The sequence below is a fragment of the Delphinus delphis genome, chromosome 9, assembly GCF_949987515.2.
Source record: "Delphinus delphis chromosome 9, mDelDel1.2, whole genome shotgun sequence".
Classification (NCBI taxonomy): Eukaryota; Metazoa; Chordata; class Mammalia; order Artiodactyla; family Delphinidae; genus Delphinus; species Delphinus delphis.
Genome location: NC_082691.1, coordinates 100772638 through 100781694, shown reverse-complemented (window position 1 = coordinate 100781694; position 9057 = coordinate 100772638).

Sequence of the window (9057 nt, the reverse complement as noted above, 5' to 3'; positions counted from 1 at the left end):
AAAGTTGAAGGAGGCAGTCACTACCAAGGTCTCTCAAGTGCCAACCCTACAGGTGAATGGCCCTGGAAGTGAGCACTTCCTGAAGTCTGAGGTGCATATGTCTCCTCACTGGCTTCACCCCGGTCCAAGCCACATAGACCAATCTTGACTAAGTCTTTCACACCCAACATGTACATTTCATGAAGATGCTTTCAGTGCCTCTTTGACATCTCCTTGCCGTTCAGTGTTCTCATGCGTGCATGTGGTGTCTTCCTTCAACCAGTTGTGACTCTCTGCCTGAGGATTCATCTGGTTACAGGAAGATGCTTGGCTAGTGCACGGAGCAGCCTGAACTCATCAGAGAGCTGAGGTCCCCAGGAGCAGACCTCAATCTGTGACAGTGAGAAGTTAGTGGGTAAATACCCCAGTTTCCTTGCTTATTAAATTGTGCACTGCCCACCAAGTGAGATAATTCTGAGGTATATTCTGGACCAGCTGCTGTGGTCCCCGGCAGGATGGAGACCCAGTTGTCTGTGGTGGAAACCCCCTTCTCATTGTCTACAGTGGTCAGATGCTCATCAACACAACCTGGGTCGGCTCCTTTCCCTTCCCTGTCTCACATTCCCATGGCTCTACTAGTGCTTTCTGGGATCGCTTTCCTACCCCAAAGTAACTGTCTGTCTCCATTTCCCTCTGCATTCTGATTAGATTAGCTTTTGGTTACTTGCCATTGTCTCTGGGCTTGGTCCCCTGGTATTCTCCAACTTGCCATCGGTTGTGGAAACCTATCCAAGGCCGAGGCCCTGAGACTCCTGGGTCTCAGAACCATCCAGGGCTCCTGCTTCCTCTCCTCCCTATTTCCACACTTCTTTCTTCTCCTTTCAGATTTGCGTATTCATTGTTTTCTTCTCTATCCTTATAAATCCAGTAAAAATTACGCAGAAGGAAAACATCCTTCTTGAACAGACCTTCAGAAAAGAATAATAAGTTCAAACCTTCTGGGATCACTCTTCATGCCTGATGTCTCCCTGCATTCTCTTGACATAGCCAGAGCTCAACTCTCAGCATCCCCAGGGCTACAAAGGAATAAGAACTACCCAAATATCATCTCAGGAGAGGAGATTATAGGGAAATACGTCTTCAATGAAACACTGACTATCTGACAGATGTTGGTGCCACTATGCACCAGCGTTTAGAAGGACTATTTTAGCATCATGTAGGTCCTACTTTCTTTTTTGTGGGAGAGAGAGAGTTTGTGGCAACCAAGGTTTACTTGTTAGAAGTACCAGTGAAGTAGGTGTCATCCAGGATTCAGTGTCATAGGACAAGCACCAGGGCAAGCTTCCTAGTTTGACAGCATAACGTAAAAGGAGAGGAAAGTTCATAAGCCAAACCAGAAGTTAAAATGTTGTGTGTTTCATATTCCAATGTTATGTACAATGGGACACTGGAGCCCAAGATAGAAAATAAAAGTTCCGAGTGAGAGAGATGCAAATGTTAACACAAACGGAGACTTGTGCAAGAACTTAGGATGAGTTTCAGTTAATAAAAGACCAGGAGAAAGGACTGGGAGGGTGTATATTTGAAGAAATACCAGCGTGCCAGAAAACAAAAGAATGGGCAAGAAACACTCAGAGAAAATGTGTAGGATATGAAGAAAAAAGGACTGAGAACAGAACACCAGAGGCCTTTTAGTTCTGGAACCATTAAGAGGAAAACAGCACAAATGTTTGAAAAGTGGAATGCTAGCTGAAAAGTGTGTTGTTATTAAAGACAAGCTATAGAAAATATGAAAAAGAATCCATTAAAATGGGGGATTTTTGCTTCTGGTTAAGTTGGAGAAAGATTCAAAAGCCCTCAGCTTCCACACTGACAACAAAAATTGGACAGAATGAAAATATACTTCTCTATGTCAAAGGATGGTGGAAGCAAGGAAGCACTGAGGAACTGAATTCTAGATATGAAAGAGCCGTTTATAGATGAGGAGAGAGCTGGGGAGCCTTCTATACCTGGGGTAAGTACTTGGTGTGGATATAAACATTTGGAGGTATTGGCTTGTCACAGACAGATTTTGCAGAGTGGAGGAGAAGTCAGATGATCATTTGACAACAATGTGGGTTATCTAAATAGATTGGAATCTGTATGATCCTAAAGGCAATGCTAAATTGTCTATCTGGAAAACTCTTTTCCTGTTCTCATCGCAATATTTTTTCCTAAGAAAGCAGCAATGGAGAAAGGTCAAGAAAATAATGAGAAATTTTTCTATCCCATTAGGCCCTGCTAGTGAGGTAAAGCCACTTCAGATTAGAGCCTTACACCTTTCTCAGTTCAAATGCTGATTAGATAAAATGTTGCTTAGGTAGGAGATGGTTATGTGTAGTATGAATCTGAAGTGAACTTAATCGATTTCATGTTGGCTCATTCTCATTTCAACTCAAGCATTGGAGCCAATGATGTGATCAGAGTAATCACTAGACACATAAATGAACTTGCACTATCCATGAAATAATCCAAAGCTGGGGAAACAAACTTTAGACCAGTTTTATTGTCTGCAATATAAATTTATGTGAGATATGAAGAGTCAGGAAAATATGGCTCATAATCAAAAGATTAAACGTTAGAAGCAGAACCACAGATGACTCATTCATTGGAACTTAGGACTTTAAAATCGCTATCATAAAAGTGTTAAAGAATTTATAGAAAAATAAATATAATGGGTTAAGAATTGAAAAATTTCATGAGAGAAATATAAACTCAAAAGTATTAATTCTGGAAATAGAACATAAAATATTTGGAAAAGAAAACATTTATTGGATGGACCTCATAACATATTGAACATTGAAGAAAGGACCTATGAACTTGAAGACAGGTCATGAGAATTTATTGACACTAAAGCATAAAAGGAAAATATAAAAACTAAACAAACACAGCACTAGTGATCACTGGGATAGTATTAAGCAGTCTAATGTAATTGAATCCAAGAAGGAGAAGAAAAGACTGAACTGGTAGGAAAAAATATTTGAAGGTATAATGACCAAAATTTTTTAATTTTGATGAAAAACTTCAACGCATAAATCCAAAAATTTTAACTGTATGTAGGAAATACAAAGAAACCCCAAATCCAGGCACTTTACAGTCAAACTACTGAAAACAAAAACCAAAAAAAAGAGAGAGAGAGAGAGGGAATAATTTAAAATTAACTAGGGGAGGAAAAACAGACACATTACACAGAGGGGAACAATATAAGAATAATGGCTGCTTTCCTATCAGAAATAATGCAAGCCAGAAAACACTGGAGTATCAATAATATTTAAAATGCTGAAGGAAAATGAAAGATCGACCCAGCAAAACTAACCTCCAAAAATGAAGATTGAAAAAAGACATTTTAAGATTGAAAACCAAAGAGAATTTGTCCCACAATTCTTCAGGCTGAAGGAGAAAGATACCAGATAGAAACTTGGATCGACAGGAAAGAATAAAGTTTTCTGGAAAAATTAAATATGTGGGAAATATGAAAAGACTGCTATTTTTTGGGGTTTTTTTTTTTTTTTGCGGTACGCTGGCCTCTCACTGTTGTGGCCTCTCCTGTTGCGGAGCACAAGCTCCGGACGCGCAGGCTCAGCAGCCATGGCTCATGGGCCCAGCCGCTCCGCAGCATATGGGATCTTCCCGGACCAGGGCACGAACCTGTGTCCCCTGCATTGGCAGGCAGACTCTCAACCACTGCACCACCAGGGAAGCCCAAAGACTGCTATTTTGATTATTGCTTAGTTTCTTAGAAATGAAATAGACTAAAGCAAAATATTAATAACCTATTGTGGGTTTCTAACATATGGAGAAGCAAAAAATGACAATATCACAAAGGAAGGGTAGAGATTAGATGCAAGTACACTTTCATAAGGTTCTTATATTAATATCTTCTTTGAAGTGGTCCACTCTTAAGTCAAGGTAGAGAATAATATGTTAAGGATAAATACTTTAGTTTTGAGAGCAATCACTTAAAAAAAAAAGTCCAAAAGAGGAGAGGAAATGGAATAATTTTGAAAAAATCAACACACAAAAATGAAAAAAAGAGGAACAATGAAAATATGGGGCAACAAAGCAATCTACAGATTCAATGCAATCCCTATCAAACTACCAATGGCATTTTTCACAGAACTAGAACCAAAAATTTCACAATTTGTATGGAAACACAAAAGACCCCAAATAGCCAAAGCAATATTGAGAAAGAAAAATGGAGCTGGAGGAATCAGGCTCCCTGACTTCAGACTATACTACAAAAGTACAGTAATAAAGACAGTATGGTACTGGCACAAATGCAGAAATATAGATCAATGGAACAGGACAGAAAGCCCAGAGGTAAACCCATGCACCTACCTACGGTCACCTCATCTTTGACAAAGGGGGCAAGCATATGCAACGGAGAAAAGACAGCCTCTTCAATAACGGATGCTGGGAAAACTGGACAGCTACATGTAAAAGAATGAAATTAGAACACTTCTTAACACCATACACAAAAGTAAACTCAAAATGGCTTAAAGACCTAAATGTAAGGCCAGACACTATAAAACTCTTAGAAGAAAACATAGGCAGAACACTCTTTGACATAAATCACAGCAACATCCTTTTGACCCACCTCCTAGGGTAATGAAAATAAAAACAAAATAAATAAATGGGACCTAATTAAACTTCAAAGCTTTTGCACAGGAAAGGAAACCATAAACAAAATGAAAACACAACCCTCAGATTAGGAGAAAATATTTGCAAACGAATCAACAGACAAAGGATTAATCTCCAAAATATATAAACAGCTCATGCAGCTCAATATTAAAAAAAGAACAACACAATCAAAAAATGGGCAGAAGACCTAAGTAGACTTCTTTCTCCAAAGAAGACATACAGATGGCCAACAAACACATGAAAAGATGCTCAACGTCACTAATTATTCGAGAAATGCAAATCAAAACCACAATGAGGTATCACCTCACAGCAGTCAGAATGGCCATCATCGAAAAATCTACAAACAATAAATGTTGGAGAGGGTGTGGAGAAAAGGGAACCCTTTTGCACGTTGGTGGGAATGTAAATTGATACAGCCACTTTGGAGAACAGTATGGAGGTTCCTTAAAAAACTAAAAATAGAACTACCATACGACCCAACAATCCCACTACTGGGCATATACCCAGAGAAAACCATAATTCAAAAAAATACATGCACCCCAATATTCATTGCAGCACTATTTACAATAGCCAGGGCATGGAAGCAACCTAAACGTCCATCAACAGATGAATGGATAAAGAAGATGTGGTACAGATCTACAATGGAATATTACTCAGCCATAAAAAGGAACAAAATTGGGTCATTTGTAGAGATGTGGATGGACCTAGAGTCTGTCACACAGAATGAAGTAAGCCAGAAAGAGAAAAACAAATATCGTATATTAACGCATATATGTGGAATCTAGGAAAATGGTACAGATGAACCTATTTGTAGGGCAGGAATAGAGTTGCAGATGTAGAGAATGGACTTGTGGACATAGTGCGGGAAGGGGAGGGCAGAACGAACTGAGAGAGTGGCACTGACATATATACACTACCATGTGTAAAGTAGATAGCTAGTGGGAAGTTGCTGTATAGCTCAGCGCTCTGTGCTGACCTAGAGGGGTGGGATGGGGGGTGCGTGGGAGGGAGGCTCTAGAGGGAGGGGATGTATGTATACATGTAGCTGATTCACTTTGCTCTACAGCAGAAACTAACACAGCATTGTAAAGCAATTATACTCCAATAAAAAAAATCCTACTGTGTGGCTGAGAAGACAAATAGATGGGCATGTGGAGGGGAGGGGACTCAGATAATGCACGGCCTCTAGGGGCTCAGGAGCAGTACTTTATCAGCAACCCAAGCCCTGCAGAAGGCCAGCCTAGTTACACGGGATAATAATAACTGGCCCCTTAGGGCTTGCCCTGTGGGATGAACGAGAAAGCATATCTAAAGTGCCTGTCGGTGTCTGGCACACCGTCACCATCAATAAACAAGTGATACAGGAATGAGGAATGATGTGTCCAGCCTAGTGTCTGAGTCACAGCCGCCATTCAACAAAGGCAGCTCTTAGGGGAGGGAGAGACAGAAGACCCAGGTTTGAAGGAGGAGTAGCAAGAACAGCAAGGAGCTTCTGAGGGTTCTCTGCAACGTCCATGAAAATAAACTTGTTAAAAGAAAAAAAAAAAAAAGAAAATATGGGGCAAATAAGAAGCAGGAGCAAGATGGTAAAGGTAGATGTAAATCCAACCATAGCTATAGCTATTTTAAATTCTTTTTTTTTTTCGCGGTACGTGGGCCTCTCACTGTTGTGGCCTCTCCCGTTGCGGAGCACAGGCTCCGGAAGCGCAGGCTCAGCGGCCATGGCTCACGGGCCCGGCCACTGCCCGGCATGTGGGATCTTCCCGGACCGGGGCACGAACCCGTGTCCCCTGCATCGGCAGGCGGACTCTCAACCACTGCGCCACCAGGGAAGCCCAGCTATAGCTATTTTAAACGTAACTGATCTTTGACAAAGAAGCAAAGATAATTTAATGGAGGAAGCATAGTCTTTTTAAATTTTTTATTTATTTTTACTTTTGAAATTGAAGTACAGCTGATTTACAATATTATATTAGTTTCAGGTGTACAGCATAGTGATTCAGTATTTTTATAGATTATAGTCCATTTAAGGTTGTCACAAAATAATGGCTATAATTCCCATTGCTGTACAATATATCCTTGTTGCTTATCAATTTGCTTCATAATAGTTTGTACCTCTTAATCCCATACCCCTATTTTGTACCCCCCTTCCCTCTCCCCACTGTATCCAGTAGTTTATTTTCTATAACTGTGAGTCTGTCTAAAAGCATAGACTTTTTTTTCATCTTTATTGGAGTATAATTGTTTTACAATGGTGTGTTAAGTTCTGCTTTATAACAAAGTGAATCAGCTATACATATACATATATCCCCATATCTCTTCCCTCTTGTGTCTCCCTCCCTCCCACCCTCCCTATCCCACCCCTCTAGGTGGTCACAGAGCACTGAGCTGATCTCCCTGTGCTATGCAGCTGCTTCCCACTAGCTATCTATTTTACGTTTGGTAGTGTATATATGTCCATGCCTCTCTCTCACTTTGTCCCAGCTTACCCTTCCCCCTCCCTGTATCCTCAAGTCCATTCTCTAGTAGGTCTATGTCTTTATTCCCGTCTTGCCTCTAGGTTCTTCATGACCATTTTTTTTCTTAGATTCCATATATATGTGTTAACATACGGTATTCGTGTTTCTCTTTCTGACTTACTTCACTCTGTATGACAGACTCTAGGTCCATCCACCTCACTACAAATAACTCGATTTCGTTTCTTTTTATGGCTGAGTAATATTCCATTGTATATATGTGCCACATCTTCTTTATCCATTCATCTGTTGATGGACACTTAGGTTATAAAAGCATAGACTTTTCAATAAATGATGCTGGACATCCACATGCAAAAAAAAAAAAAAAGAATCTAGTCACAGACCTTATACCTTTCACAAGAATCAATTCAAAAGAGGTCATGGATATAAATGTAAAATGTAAAACTATAAAATTCCTAGAAGATAACACTGGAGGAAATCTAGGAGATCTTGGGTTTGGTGATGACTTTTTAGATAAAACACTAAAAGCATGATTTATGAAAGAAAAAATTGATGAGTTGAACTTCTTTGAAATTAAAAAATTCTGGGCAAAAGACATTTTTAAAAGTGCTCAATGGCATGGAACAGAGAAAATATAAAGGAGAAAATCAAAGTTAGATTTTTGTAAAACTTATAAAATTAAACTTCTAGCCAGGCTGATCAAACAAAAAGAAATAATCATAAATTGCCAATATCAGAATTCGAAGAGGAACAAGTATTGGGTTCCCAAACGGACTTTTTGGCCAACCCAATAATTTAGTTCTTGTACATATTAAAGGGATGATAAAATATTTTATATTTCTGCAAATAAATTCAACTACTTTAGTATAATGGAAAAATTCCTTGAAAAGCACATCATACAAAAATGAGCATAAGAAGAAATATAAAAACAGAATATTTTACATTTGGTTAAAAAATACTTTAAATATTAATTTATAATATTAGAATTTATAATATTAGGGAAGGTTTAATATAGGTTTGGGTCTGGGGATCGGAGATCTCAGAATCAGCTCTCTAACTTTACCAACAACCCAAGGCTGAGTTTCTTCATCTTGGGATTGATGTAGGCGTTTGTCTGTAGGTCAACCTTGCCTTCTGGGTTTGCCTGTCCTCATGGCTCTCAACTCCCCTTTTAGCTCCACATCCTTTTTATGTGTATTGTCTGCTTCATGCTTGGAGTTTTCCTAATTTTCCTAGTGAGCTCATTAGTCATAAAGATTGTGTTTATTTAATTTAATTTATTTATTATTATTATTTTTTGCGGTATGCGGGCCTCTTACTGCTGTGGCCTCTCCCGTTGCGGAGCACAGGCTCCGGACGCGCAGGCTCAGCGGCCATGGCTCACGGGCCCAGCCGCTCCGCGGCATGTGGGATCTTCCCGGACCGGGGCACGAACCCGTGTCCCCTGCATCGGCAGGCGGACTCTCAACCACTGCGCCACCAGGGAAGCCCTGTGTTTATTTTTAAAAATTCTAGTTGCGTTTAACAGGATGGTGCTCCAAACTATTCAGTCCACCATCTTGTCTGAAGCGTAAGCGTCTGTGAGTTTCAATGCTAACTGCGAATGGGCACCAGGGGTAAAGTCTGGCTGAGCCTCTTTCAATGTTAAGCAAATTTGATGCACATAAAACAGACTATTGATGTGTGAGTGTGTCCGCGTGTGATTGTTGAACACGCATTGGTTGTGTTACAGAAATGAGCCACGTGTTCATTTACCATCTTCTGAGGATAAAATCATAGCACAGAATTAAAGACATGTGATCTCAGGAATTCTACAGCTTACTTGTTATTGTACTGTACCCAGTAGAAATTGTATTGTTATTTTTGTTATATTCAGTAGAAATAGTAATAGTATAAAGAAGAAAAGGAGTTTTTAGGGACA